Genomic DNA, 15,747 nt, shown 5'->3' on the forward strand with positions numbered 1-15,747 from the left:
ATTAATACTGCAAAAAGAAACCCAATTGAGGGGCACCCTACAAAATAACTAAACAGTATTCTTCAGAAGTGTCAAGGTCATGAAAAATAAGTGTCAGTCATTACAGGAGACTAAGGAGACCCGGCAAACTAAATGCAAGATATGATCCTGCATTGGATCCTAGAACAGAAAAAGCAGATGAGTGAAAAAACTAGAAAAATCTGAATAAAGTCTGTAGTTAGTATTATACCAATGTTAATTTCTTACATTTAATAATTGCACTTAAGTTATATAAGACGTTGACATTAGAGGCAGTTGAGTGAAGAGTATACAAGAACTCTGTATTATTTTTGCAACTCTGCTTAAGTCTAAGATTATTTCAAAATAAAGTTTAAGACTAAATTGAAACATTCATAAATATTCTGCTATAAAAAATAATTTGAGGGGCCGGCCCCGTGGCACAGTGGTTAAGTGCACGAGCTCCGTTGCTGGTGTCCCGGGTTTGGATCCCGGGCGCGCACCGACACACCACTTGTCAGGCCATGCTGTGGCGGCGTCCCATACAAAGTGGAGGAAGATGGGCATGGATGTTAGCCCAGGGTCAGTCTTCCTCAGCAAAAAAAAAGAGGAAGATTGGCATGGACGTTAGCTCAGAGCTGATCTTCCTCACACAAAAAAAATAATTTGAAAAGAACTAGAAAAATGGAACATCCCTCACTCTTAAAAAAGTAACTTTTTTAAAGTCCAGTAAATAAGAAGAATAAATTTGTAGTGTATTTGGCTACAATAAATACACATGGACTTGATGGAGGGGAGGGAAGTAAAGAAACCACTATCAAGACATATCCGAGGTTACAGAGAGGAAGAGTTAAGACAGAGGTAACAGAATTGCACTCAAAATCTAAAGGTCAGGCACCTTTAGAATTTTCCAAAACACAAACTTCAAGTTACTCACATTTCCTCCCCATTTTTATTCCAAATCTGCTCTGATTCTCCCAGTAACCCTTTCTACATCTTTTTCATAAAGACTTAGTATTCCTGTAATTTTCAGTAAGGGTTAAATTCTTGAGCCAGGCACTGTTGTAAACACTTATAAACACTTTTAATTAATCCTCATTAATAACCCTGTGGAGGTGTGTACTGTCCTCTCTCCATTGATAAGAGAACTGGGGCTTACAGAAATTCTTTAAGTTGACCATAGTCCTGTAGCTTAGATTTGAACTCTGGTCTATCTTCTCTCTCCATTCTTATTTCCATATTATTTATCTCCATTATCATCTAAATCCCATTTCCTTTGGTGCTAACACTATGAGACTTTTCTCTTACGTTGTCAATACCTTGTGTCGACTCCTCTGCCATCCCACGCCTTGCCACCCAGTCTTCGGCTTCCCCATCACCAGCAATCTTCACTTCCACTTTCCTCAGCCGCAGTCTTCATGACCACGCTGAGACCTTTTAATTATCTAGAAACTGTTCCACCTCTGGTATCATCATCATCTCCATGATCCTTTTCTCCAACCTCAATTTTCTATCTTCACTTCTCCTATTCCCAAGCCACCTATTCCTTGACCTCAATAAAACCTCCAGTTTCTTGACCCTCTTCATTTTCTCCCAATGTAGACTAAGTCTACGATCCATCACTTCCTACAGCATTTATGGGAAATCCTACTAGTCTCTCCTCCTCACATTCTCTCAGGTACTTATTTTAAACCTGCCATTATCCAGGAGCTATGAAACTACCACTTCTACCTGTCATTTTCAGTAAGCAAATTTCAGTTTCCTCTGTGAAAAGAATGCTATCATTCAATTTCCTGTTTCTTATATCACCAATTTATTTGCACACTCATCTTTCTGTACCAATTCCTGCATCTATCCAAAGATAATCCCATTCATTTCTGCTCTGGATCCTCTTTCCTCTCACCTCCTAAAAGGGCATGGCCCATCAATTACCCTTTTTCAATCCTGTTCCACTAAATTCTTCTTAGTTGTTTGGGTCTCAATATATAAACATGTTAGCCCTTAATGGATTAAAATTAAAGGAAAAAAAAAAAAAGCCTTCCCTCAACCCTAGCTCTCCTTTATATGACTTTTTTCTGCTTCACAGACAACTTTTAAAAGATTTTTTTCTACATTTGCTGTCTCTTTCACAGTGCATAGACCACAGTGGTTACTTTTTAGATAATTGTTAAGTAAATGAGATGTAACCAAAGTTCCCAAATAGAATTTCATAATCCTATTTTGGGACAAACATCTGAAATATAGGTAATTTTCTGGGAGCCGGAGCTGGAGCTAAAGATAACACTCACAGCCCCAGCCTAAAACACTAATGGAAACAAGGTCCACACCCAGAGGTAGAACCTTCAGGCAGTGGTACTGACGCAGGTAAAATTGGCCAAGCTGAAATCCATCAAGTTCTCAGGGATCACTAGCAGAACCACACAACCTCAGTGCCCTGGAACAGGATCAGTGTACGGTTGATCTCTCCCCAGTGGCACCTGCTTGAGGGGTCAGTGGGGCTGAGATCCTACTCAGACTTCACTCACCAAACTGTGTGACTTTGTGTGGTGCTCTGTCCACTCAGAGGGATGAAGGGATATACCTTTTTCTAACTTGCACAAGATCACCAAATGGGTCAGTGGCGGCCCTGACCTAGAAACCAGGTCAATGGCATGTAGTCAAGCCAGCAGCTTTTAAAATACTCCAAAGCATCCTTCCTGTGTGTTGGATGGGCCAGTAAGTTCCCACAAACCAGGAACTTACAAGTTTGCTACTATTTCTAGACACTTTGACTCCATCCTAGACTGATAAAATACTGGCACTAAATAAATATTTTCCACGTTTTCTTTGGCAAACTGAGAGGAAAAAAGATATAATCTTAATTCTCATGCACATACATGTAACTTGCTAGAGCACTAGGAGAAATCAAGTAGAGAATGGCAAACAGAGTGGACATTTTTTCAACTGAGTTACAAACTAGACTATTTTCATTCATGGATGTGGATTTTACAAGACAGCGTGCTCATTAGATTTACATATATCAAGTTGAGTGGGATAGTTAACACCATGGAGAGTCAGATTAAATTTAAAATGATTGACTATTTGGAGAATTAAGCAAATATATATAAGCAGCAAGTTGAAGATGGTCAGGTGCAAGCTAATTCACCCCGAGAAGAAAAAACACTACAGACAGGCCAAGGCATGAATAGAGTTATAAAATGGATACAGAAAAGAGTCTACTAATGGATCAATAAGCATAATATTGGAAGGTAAAAATTGAAAGCACAGCAATACCAAAACCAAACATTAATTCTTATTAGGTCAACAGCAATCATCTCATTTTAGTAGCGTATTCTGTTTTGTTTCATGGGTTAAAGCCAATAATTATTTTTGGTAGCAGTCTGTTTTGCTAACGTTTTATCACTATAGCCACAAACTGATTAAGCATCTGAAGAGGTCCACAATGATCCCCTAACTACTTCTGAGACTTCAGGGCTCACATCCTATAAGCAGTTTCACCCATATTTCTTCTAAAGGTGTAATTCTGTCCTTCACCACACTGGAATTCATCTTCCATATCACACAATGTCAAAAAGTCATGCTCATATTTATCCCCCTACTGAGGTAGGTTCTAACTACCATGAATGGTTTAGTGACAAATAAAAAACGGAAGATTTCATGATCTCATTCCAGGTAATTATATACTCTCAAATAGTGCACATTAACTGAATCTTATCTAGTTCTGCAATTTAACAAATTTTATTCTTAAATTAGGTTTAAGTAAAATTAGAAAAGCTTTAAAAGATGAATACAACCAAGAACCTGGAACTGGGAATTACATTTATTACTGCTTTATATTCAAGATGTCCATAAATATGCTAAAATTATAAAATGGCTTATCTTTCTTTTGTTCATCATTTTTACTATGTTCTTATAGAAACCTTTATAATAATCCTTTTTTTTACAAAAATGTGATTATAAAGAGGTTTTTTTTTGGTTTTACCACAAGTGGGTTGGATTTTCACTGTTCTATCCACAATGTCTTTACTCAATATCCATTAAAATTAACAAGGAGTCAGATGGCTAGCTCATTAATATGACAGCAGCCAGAAAATGGCATTTACCCAGAGATTGACAATGAACTTGTAAACACTATTATTTGACCAAATATTCTAACTGGAGCTAATGGAAATAGTGTGAACTATCTCCATTTGAAACCAAATTTCAATTTATTCTAATGCCAGTACCAAGGAACAAACAAAACAAGGAAGTATCACTTTTTTTTTTCCATATACTATACATTTTAACAGAATAGACAACAAATGAGATGAACATGCAGGGAACTGCACAACTCTAATTTATTTTGGAATACAATCTTGCTGAAACTATTCAAGCTTATGCACCTACAATCAAAGACAACTGTTATGTAATCTAGCAGATAAGAACACCGCTACTGATAAAAAGGGTTTCATTCATTTATTTGCTTTTCTAAACAAATGGTCATTTCTTCATAAATTACATAAATAAAATGGTCATTTGACTTCAGATACAAAGACTGACTTTTCTAGAGAAGAGTATTTCAAGACTGAGAAAAAGCCTTCACAGTTAGAAAAGGCTGTACCTGCACACTTCCTAATTAGTGAACGAGTATGCTTCAACATTACCATAACATTTATCCTTTTAAAATTCACCCCTCTAATCATTTGACTGGTTCAACAAAGTCCCACTAGGCAAAAACCCAATGCTCCTAAATCATTTGTTTTCTCATTTGTCTGGATCTAGAGGAAACCACTAGGCATTGACGTTATCCCCCCATGACAAACACAACCCATGAATCAACTTGACAATTGCCTTACACTTCTATACTCTCTTCCTCCTCCTCATATTTGGATAATTATTTGGATTGCTTTTAAACCAGCTTTCCCCAAATTTTTCAATTTTTACCTAAAGGAGAAGAAAAGGGTGACAACTAATAGATCAAAACAAAGCATTCCAATAGAACCTCTCTCATTTTATCTGGTCAAACTTAAACACTTTTTAAGTTTATAAGAAATAAAAAATGCTCATGATACAGAAAAGTAGATTTGTAAAGAATGCTAATACTTGAAATAAACTAACTGCTGGTAGGAATCTATAGCAGTCAATAAACCCTTAGAGAATTAACACAAAGGAGTCTTTGTGGGTTTCTCTTTTCATTCAGACTCCTGGTGACCCTTAAGATATCACTTACACATTCAACACAATAGGCATGCATTTATCTGACTAAAGAAATACTTATGCATAAATCCTTAACACCAAAGATTAAAGAGTAAACAAAGATAGAAAAAGAAAAAAGAAAAATTGTCCTTAGCATATACCCAAAGAGTGGCAACACAGAATAAAGTTAGTCAGATGAACCCTCCTCCCAACAACTGTGCCAAAAAGTATCAAACTCAATTTTATCAGTTCACTTGAGTTCTTTCTTCCTCTGAACCTTACATTTCAAAGATGTCTGAATTGACTACAAAGCTAAGAAGAACACAAAGACACCTCAATATTTAACTCTGTGTGTACTAATTTACATCATATGATTGCTTAAACATGGTCTTTACCAAAGCGGAATAAACAGATCAACTCACTTGACAATACATGCAATATGCACTATGAAGGCACTAAGGAGCCAGAGATGAATCAAATTAAAGGTTCACTGTCCAATAAAATACAGTTCTTATAAAAAGATGAGAAAACTGATCTAATGAATCAACAAATTAAAGAAAACAATGTATCATACATAGACACTCATTTAATCAGTAACGGAGGATATACTCCAGTTGAAAGGATAAAAATTAGCTGAGCCAAGCATCTACCCTATTGAAAGGCCTAGACCTAGTGAGGGGCTACCCAACTTAATTCAAGTGACTGAAATGAAAAATGAAAAAAGGCCTTTACTAAATACTTTAGGAACAGAGAAAAAACATAGTCATTCTCTTTTCTAGGGTTATCAGAAAAGGCATCATGGAACTGATCACATTTGATCTTCATTGTGAAGACAGAAGATGACTTTTTTGAAAGGTGGGGCAGATATTCGGTGGGTACACAGAAATCTTCAGGAAAGACCAGCTTCTCAGTTCCCCTAATTCAGAGTTTATTATGTTTGGAGTAAAATCTCAGATCCAAAAAACATTAACAGTCAAGACAGTTTTAGCCTCTTTCATTATAGAATTCTAGTCAGTGCAATGGAAAGAAATGAGAATAAAAAAAGAAACCAAAGTTATTCACAGATATTCTGATTATATGCATAGAAAAATGAGAGAATCCACAAATAAAAACTAGTGAGAATCTTAAGGTTACTGGATACCAAAACCAATACACAAAAATTAATATTATTAGTAGAAAATTTAATATTTTAAAGATACTAGTTACATATTAGAAATAAACCAAGGTACAAATCTAATAAAAGGTGTGCAAGAACTCTAGGATGATAATTACAAAGTTTTACTGTTCAGAAACAGATAACATCTAAATAAATTTTAACTAGAGATATAATATATACAATGTTCACAGATGCAAAAACAATATCACAAAGGTATCCATTTTGCCTAAATCAATAAATTCATTGCAATTCCAGTCAAGATCCCAACAGAGTTTATAATGAAATTTAACTAATTGATCGTAAAATTAAGATAAACAATGCAAAAAGTTCAAGAATTGACAAGATGACTTTGAAGAGAGAAGGGGGTCTTAGATATTGAGGCAGAGCTAGACAAATAGACCAATGGAGAAAAGTCAAACCTCAGAAGCAAACCCACATATATACAGAAACAACGTATAGCATTACAAATGACGGACAAGAATGGCTATTGAATCAATGCTGCTGGAACAACTAGTTATTCATGTAAAAAAACAATTGGATCCACGTTTCACAGGCATAAAGATATATAATTCTAACAATTTTAGAAATACAGAGGAACAAATTTACGACGTCAGGATAGAGAAGAGTTTCTTAAATAATATACAAAAAGCACGAACCGTAAAAAGATTCATAAACCTGGTCACACTGAATTTTACATTTCTGTACTTGAATCCCTCCCCCGCAAAAGAAAGTAAGACGACAAGACTCAGAGTGGGACAAGATACTTAGAACTCATATAAACTGCCACGAGCATTATTCAGGATGTGACAAATTCTATAAATCAATATGAAAAACACAAAAACCCCAATAACAAAACAGGCAAAAGATATGAACAAGAAATTCAAAGAGAGTATACAAAGGGCCAATAAATGTGTGAAGAGATGCTGATCCTCACTTATGACCATAAAACAATAAACTGTTTAAAGTTGGAGGTCACTTGTTTATATCCAACAGATTTGCAAAACTTAAAAAGCCTTATAATACCAATGTAAGGACTTTCTGCAAACTAACCAGGCAGAATCTTCAAAGCATCAAGTTCATAAAATACAGGGAAAGACTAAGGATGGATTTCAGGCTGAAGGAGGTTAAAAAAACATGACAACTGAATGCAGCGTATGATTCTGAACTAGATTGTTTTGTGATAAAGAACATTTTTGGCACTACTGGTAAAACTTGAACAGGATCTGAGGATTAGTTGATACAAATTGATCACTGTTAATCTTCTGATTTTAGTGGCTGTATTGTGGTTATGTAGGAGGATATCCGTATTTGTAAGGACTAATATTAAAGTGTTAGGGGATTATGGGGCATTGAGTCAGCAACTTATCAAACGGCTCAAAAGAAAAAAAGTTTTTTCTTTGCATTTGTCATTATTACACAGCAAAGAAGTTTTTGTAACACAAGAACAAAACCATGGAATTCAGGGTATTGTTCACCCTCAGGAATTAAGGAAGAGGAAAGAACAGGATCGGAAGGGGTACACAGGTACTTCAATTAAATCTGTGGCAGTGTCTGTTATATTATGTTCTATTCTTTTTTGTATACCTGAAATAGTCTTATTTAAAAAAAAAACACTGCTAAACAAAAGTAGATTCACTTTTATATTACACACTGAAAATTGTTTCAAAAATCAAATTGTGAATGCCTTTAGTATTATCTATGTTTCCCCACACTAAAAGCCAATACCTCTATTAAATAGCAGGTCATCTAAGCTCTTAATGCCAGTAGACACTTCAAACACATGCTTAAGAGATAATGATGATGGCATTTTATAAATGCGCTTTCGCCTACATTACGATAAAACGTGATAAACATCTACCCAAGAAAAGATTAGCGCATCACTATTCATACTTAAGTACTTTGTGCAATTTTATTATACCATTTCTTACATGTTTAATGTAATGACAGGAAGTCCAAAATTTAAATAATTTTTGTCAGAATAATTTTATCACCATTGGCACTCATTTAACACCTGTTAATGATCACATCCTGATAGATGACCTTTCTTGTATAGATTTCATTCTCTCAACAGCAGAAGTGAGAAAACAAGAAAAAGTATGAATGCATGAAACCTCTCTTCCTGTTTATTATTTTAATATTTTTGTGTTATTGGGCAAACTAGCAATTAAAGCTAATTTTCCTCTAAACATAGAATTTAAGGCAAAGAGAAATGTAGTATCTCAGAAATCTTAAAAGTTAGGAAGTTGCGCTTAATTAGACAGGCAGTTGTTTGGGATGATAAACCAGTTGGGTGATGCTCCACGGATTAAACTGGTGGGGAGATCGATATCAAAATAATAAATAAAAGGATAAATTCCATAGGGGACTTACACACAAGCAGCTCTGAGAAGCAGGCTTAAGGAGTGCCTAGGTCTGGGAGACCATGGGAAGACGTCAAAGAAGAGTAATGTTTGGGCTAAGATTTAAAATGTGAATAATCCAAGTTCTCTAGCAGAGGCATGGAAGGGCAGACAGAAGAGCCACTGCACTAGCCCAAGTAATAGAGCAGGAAAACTTGAACAGGGGAGAAATAAAACCAGGACCTAATAAGGACAGAGAAGTGAATGGATGTGACCAATGCCTGAATGAGATCGAGTTTCAGCATGGGCTTCTGAAAGAGGGTATTAAGGGAAGAGCAGGAGGTGTTTTTTTTTTTTTTTTTTTTTTCCGGTTTTGGTTTTTAAAGGAATATGCTGGAGAGGTGACATTAACAAGATGGTGACATAGGTCACCATCTCAAAAAGACCAACTAGCAACTATCCATATGCAAGACACCATCATAAAAATCCCAGAAAGTGGGAATGACGTTCAAGCACACCCCTGGACCACAGAAACCAACAAAGACAGCATTAAAAGGGTAGGAGGAGCATTTCATTTTCACTACATCACCCTTCCCCCAAGGCCAGCACTGCACTACACCCAACCAAGAGGATGCCCCGGGCCTTATGGTTTCTCCAGTGGGAAAAGAGAGTCCAAGGTGGACATTCAGCTTCCCTGGCATTGCAAGACGCTTCCCGGGAGGACCATTCCAAGCCTCCCCTCATGGAAACCACTGGGAATCAGTAGAGACCAACAAGCGGGGTAGACTAAACAGCAACCAGTGCTCAGATCTTGGCGGACCATGTTCCTCCTTACAGCAGCGCGCAAGTAGAGATCCCAGCCAGCAGCTCCACCCATCTGGAAGAGCCAAAACAGTGGCCCTGTCTGGCCAGGGAGCTCAGATGGTAGGATGGTCGTTCTGCATAATGTAGGTCCCCAGCCAACGAGCTGTACCAGTCTTGGAGCCCACCTAGAAAGAGAAGCGAATTCAAAGCCCCACCAAACTGCTGAGCATAACCTCCAGTCTCGCCCCAGTGGTTATTGTGGCCACAGATGCCCAGTAGCCCTGGAGCACATCCTACAGCCCATCTAGACAGGGAAACAAATTCACAGCCCACCCAACTACTGAGCATAGTCTCTAGTCATGCCCAACCAGGAAGCCTGGCCAGAGAACCCAGGCAGCCACAGAGCCCATCCTACAGTCCCGCCCAGCAGTAGAGCACAGCCTACAGCCCTGCCCAATTGCTGACCACAGGCTGTGGCCTTACACAGGCAGGAAACCAAGCCATGATGCTGCCAAATCACAGAGCAAAGCCAACAATCCAACCAACCAGGAAGCCAGGAGGATCCTGCCTGGCCCCCAGAGCACAGATATCAGCCCCACATAGCTGCCAGATACAGCTGGAGGCCCTGCCCTACCCGTCAGCCTGGCCAGCAACCTTGCCCAATAAAGGGGCATAGCCAGCTACCTACCAAATCACAAAGCCTAGGCTACAGCCCTGCTCAACATCAGGACACAGCCTGCAGCCCCAGACTCCACCCAACCAGGAGTGATTGCAGAACCCAGCCCGCAGCCCTGCCCAATCGTGGAGTCCAACCAGCGGCACTCCCCTGCCAGGAAACAGTCTGAGACCCTGCCAAACCAGAGGTGACTGCAGAGCCCCACTAGTGATCTCAAATGACTACGGAGCACAGCTAATAGCCTTACCCTACCAGGGAGCCCAACTAGTGACCACACTTGAACATGGAGACCAGTCAGGAGGCTCACCCAACAGCGGGGCACAGCCAGCAGCACCACCACCAGCACCTCCATCCTGACCTCAGAGCCTGGGCAGTGGCTTCCCTCAACTAGAGACCATGACAGCAAGCCCCACCAGCCAGTCGACACTACCAGTTGGCCCATCCAGTACCCCAAGCTGAGCTGACATGAAGCTTTTGACAACCAAGACAATCTTTGAAAGACATCCATCTTGAATAAACATATTGCCAGCTGTGTGACACAACTACTAGCAAAACAACTAGATTAAAAACCAGACTGGCCCCACCCATGAAGTTCCCCTTTTAAGAAAGCTCTGAGCAACCTAAATAACTGACCACCTGGCTGACCTCACTTTTCCCTTCCCATGTCTTAATTCCCACTCTTATGCTTTAAGTTTGCCAATAAAGAGTGAACCCACAAAACCCTAGACACCCTACCTTCAACTCTAATAAAGGTAAGGTCTCTGGGCTTGTGCTTCCTCCCTTTCTCTCTACCCATGACCTTGCTGTGTGGCCCTCTGATGTGCCGTGTACCCTCCAGGACCTGTGAGTAATAAATCTTATTCTTCAAAGTTCCCTGATGGTTTCTTGCTGAAGTGCATCCTATGATCATAAGAACCACAAAAGCCTGCCTAGCCACAACACTGGTCCCAGTGGTGATGGGGCAACGTCTGTGGGGCTCACTATGAGTAAATATGGGCCCAGGTGAGTCCTCTGACACATTCCTAGCCAAGAACATCAGGTTCAATCAGATGGGATAGATTCAATCAGAACATTGGTGAAGGTTTTTCTCTGCCAAAGCGAACCTGAGAAGTCTGGGAGAGGAGACTGCTCACAGATACCAATGCAAGGATACAACTACCATGAAGAATCAGGTAAACATGACACCACCAAAGGAAACCAATCAAGTTCCAATAACTGACCCTAAGGAAATGGAGACCTATGAACTGTCTGACAAAGAATTCAGAATAATCCTCTTTAAAAAGTTCTACAACAAGGGCTGCCCTGGTGGCGTAGTGGTTAAGTTTGCGTGCTCCACCTCGGCAGCCCAGGATTCACAGGTTCAGATCCCAGGCACGGACCTACGCACCACTTATCAAGCCATGCTGTGGCGGCATCCTATACAAAGTAGAGGAAGATTGGCACGGATGTTAGCTCAGGGCCAATCTTCCTCAGAAAAAAAGAGGAGGATTGGTATCAGATGTTAGCTGATCATCCTCACAAAAAAAAAAAATCTTGAGACAAAACCACAATATACCAATACCTATGGGATGCAGCAAAAGCAATACTAACAGAGAAGTTTGTAGAAATAAATGCCTACATTAAAAAAGAAGAAATCTCTCAAATAAACAACCTTACTTTATACCTCAACTAGAAAAAAAAACAAACTAAGCCCAAAGTTAGCAGGAGGATGAGGAGGATGGGAATAATAAAGATTGGAGCAGAAATAAGTGAAATGGAGAATTTTAAAAAATGAAACTAAGAGGTGGTTTTTTGAAAAGATAAAAAATTGACCAACTTTTAGCTAGACTAATAAAAAAAGAGAGACGACTCAAAATCAGAAATGAAAGGACATACCAGAACTGACACCACTGAAATACAAAAGATTATAAGAGACTACTATGAACAATTACATATACACCAACAAACTGGACAACCTAGAAGAAATGGATAAATTCCTAGAAACATACAACCTACCAAGACAATCATGAAGAAATAAAAAATCTGAACAGACCAATAATGAGCAAGGAGATGGAATATGTAATCAAAAATCTCCAACAAAGGAAAGCCCATGACAAGAGGGTTTCCCTGGCAAACCAAACACTTAAAGAAGAATTAACACCATACTTCTCCAACTCTCCCCCCAAAATTGAAGAAGTGGAAGTACTCCCAAACTCATTTTACCAGGCCACCATTACTCTGATAACAAAGCCAGACAAAGATGCTACAAGAAAACTATAGGCCAATATCCCTGATGAATATAGATGCAAAAATTCTCAACAAAATATTAGCAAAATGAATTCAACAGCACATTAAAAGGATCATAAACCATGATCAAGTGGGATTCATTAGACAAAATTCAACCTCCATTCATGATAAAAACCTCAATACATTAGGTATAGAAGGAACATATCTCAATAAAGGCCACATATGACAAGCCTACAACTAATATTGTACTCAGGGGTTAAATGTTGAAACCTTTTCCTCTAAGATCAAGAACAAGACAAGTGTGCCCCCTCTTACCACTCCTATTCAACATAGTACTAGAAGTCCTAAGTCAGAGCAATCAAGCAAGAGAAAGAAATAAAAGGAATCTAGATCAGAAAGGAAGAAGAGTGTCTGTGTGCAGATGATCTTATGTATAGAAAACTCCCAAGACTCCACCAAAAAACTGTTAGAACTAATAAACGAATTCAGCAAAGTGGCAGGAAATAAAATTAACATACAAAAATCAGCTGCATTTCTATACACTAACAATGAGCTATCTGAAAAAGAAATAGAATAATACCATTTACAGTAGAATCAAAAACAACAAAACATTTAGGAATAAATTTAACGAAAGAGGTGAAAGAACTCGACCCTAAAAACTGTAAGGCATTGAAAAAAACAGAAGACAAATAATTGGAAAACTATCCTGCCTTCATAGATAAGAATTAGTATTGTTAAAATGTCCATCGTACCCAAAGCCATATATAGATTCAATGCAATCCCTATCAAGATTCCAATAGCACTTTTATAGAAAAAGAAAAACAATCCTACAATTTGTATGGAACCACAAAAAACATGAATAATCAAAGCAATCTTGAAAAAGAAGAACAAAGCTGGTGGCATCACACTTCCTGATTTAAAACTATATTACAAAGCTATAGTAAACAAAACAATATGGTACTGGCATAAAAACAGATACACAGATCAATGGAACAGAATGAAGAGCCCAGGAATAAACCCATGCGTTTATGGTCAACTAATATTTGACGAGCGAACCAAGAATACTCAATGGGGAAAGATAATCTCTTCAATAAATGGTGTTGGGAAAAATGGATAATCACATGCAAAAAAAAAAAATGAAACTGGACCACTACCTTACACCACTCACAAAAATCAACTCAAAATGGATTAAAGATAAATTTAAGACCTGAATTGTAAAACTCCTTGAAAAAAACATAGGGGAAAAGCTCCTTGACATTGGTTTTGACAATGATGTTTTGGATATGACAACAAAAGCACAAGAAACAAAAGGAAAAACAAACAAGTAGGATTTCATCAAATTGAACAGCTTCTGCAAAGCAAAAGAAACCATTAACAAAATGAAAAGTCAACCTACAGAATGGGAGAAAATATTTGCAAACCACATATCTGATAAGAGGTCAATATCCAAAATATATAAAGAACCCATACAACTCAACAGCAAAGAAACTAACCTGATTTAAAAACGGGCAGAAGAACTAAATAAACATCTTCCCAAGGAGGATCAACAATTGGCCAAAAGGGACAGGAAGAGGTGCTCAACATCACTAATCGTCAGGGAAAGGAAAATCAAAACTACATTGAAATATCACCTCCCACCACTTAAAATGGCCATTATCAAAAAGACCCTCAAGGGCTGGTGAAGATATAAAGAAAAAAAAGAACCCTTGTGCATTGTTGGTGGGAATGTAAATTGGTACAGCCACTATGGAAAACAGTACAGGGGTTCCTCAAAAAATTAAAAATAGAACTACCATATGATCCAGCAATCCCACTTCTGAGTATATATCCAAAGGAAATGAAAACAGTATCTCAAAGAGATATCTGTACCCCCATGTTACTGCATCATTATTTACAATAGCCAAGACATGGAAACAACCTAAGTGTCTGTTGAGGCATAAATGGATAAAGAAATTTTATATATATATATATATATATATATATATATATATATATATATACACACACACACACACACACAGATATATATATAAACTATATATACATATAGAGAGAGAAAGAAACTATATAAACAAACACACACACATATATACACATACACATAATTGAATATTATTCAGCCATGAGAAAGAAGGAAATCCTGCCATTTGTGACAACATGGATGGATCCTAAGGACATTATGCTAAGTGAGATAAGTGAGACAGAGAAAACCAAATACTGCATGGTATCACTTATATGTGTCATCTAAAAACACCAAACTCACCTAAACAATAGATTGGTGGTTGCCAGGGGCTGGGGGGGTGGGGGAAATGGATGAAGGGGGTCAAAGGGTACAAAGTTGCAGTTATAAAATGAATAAGTTCTAGAGAGCTAACGTACTGCATGGTGACTCTAATTAAGAATATTGTATTGTAGGGCCGGCACCCGTGGCTTAGCGGTTAAGTGCGCGCGCTCCGCTGCTGGCGGCCGGGGTTCCGCTCCCGGGCGTGCACTGACGCGCCGCTTCTACGGCCATGCTGAGGCTGCGTCCCACATACAGCGACTGGAAGGATGTGCAGCTATGGCATACAACTATCTACTGGGGCTTTGGGGGAAAAAATAAATACATAAAATTAAAAAAAAAAAGAATATTGTATTGTATACTTCAAAGTTGCTAAGAGAATAAATCTTAAAAGTTCTCACTACAGGGAAAAAAAAATGTGAGGTGATGAATTTGTTAACTAACCTTATTGTGGTAATCATTTCGAAATATATATATCTATCAAATCATCACATTGTATACCTTAGGCTTACACAATGTTATGTGTCAAGTGTATCACAATAAAACTGGAAAAAAATGGAAAATGATGAGTTCGGTTTCTGGTTTGTTGAAGTTTAGCATCTTTTAGAGAGCTCGCTTATAGCTGTTCTTCTGTAGAAGACGTAACAAGGTATCAGATTACAGGAGATATTATACAACATGAAAGTGCTCCGATCCCCCAGGAGGGAGTGTATGAAACCAAAGAGGATTAAGACAGGACAGGAAAGCCAGAGGCAACACTCAAAGGAAATAAAGGGACAAATAGAAGAGGAAACCTGGAAACCAGCTTACTAACTGGTAAGCATTGCCCAGAGAGGAGGAAAATCAGGCAAAAGAAAGAAGTGTCATGGTACCCAAGGAAAGAGAGAAATGCAAACAAGAGGGAATGGTTACATGCTGCGAATAGAATGTGATGATTAGAAAGCCACTTACAGCAAGATGGGTAAAGATCTGGGAAAAAAAGAAATAGAAAAAATTAAAAGCTATTGGTAGATAGAGCCAGAGTAAACTATTATTTGTAGAGGACAAGCTCTGAAGAAAAGATAAAGGACAAAGCTAGGGGAAAAGGGTACAT

The 15,747-nt window shown here is 38.2% G+C and overlaps 1 protein-coding gene across 2 annotated transcripts in view; it reads right to left on the reverse strand.

The window, feature by feature from the left end:
* Positions 1-15,747, reverse strand: part of DIAPH3 (diaphanous related formin 3) — a 486,334-nt gene that overhangs the window by 417,649 nt on the left and 52,938 nt on the right. The window lies entirely within an intron of this gene.

This window comes from Diceros bicornis, chromosome 9 (genome assembly GCF_020826845.1).
Source record: "Diceros bicornis minor isolate mBicDic1 chromosome 9, mDicBic1.mat.cur, whole genome shotgun sequence".
NCBI lineage: Eukaryota > Metazoa > Chordata > Mammalia > Perissodactyla > Rhinocerotidae > Diceros > Diceros bicornis.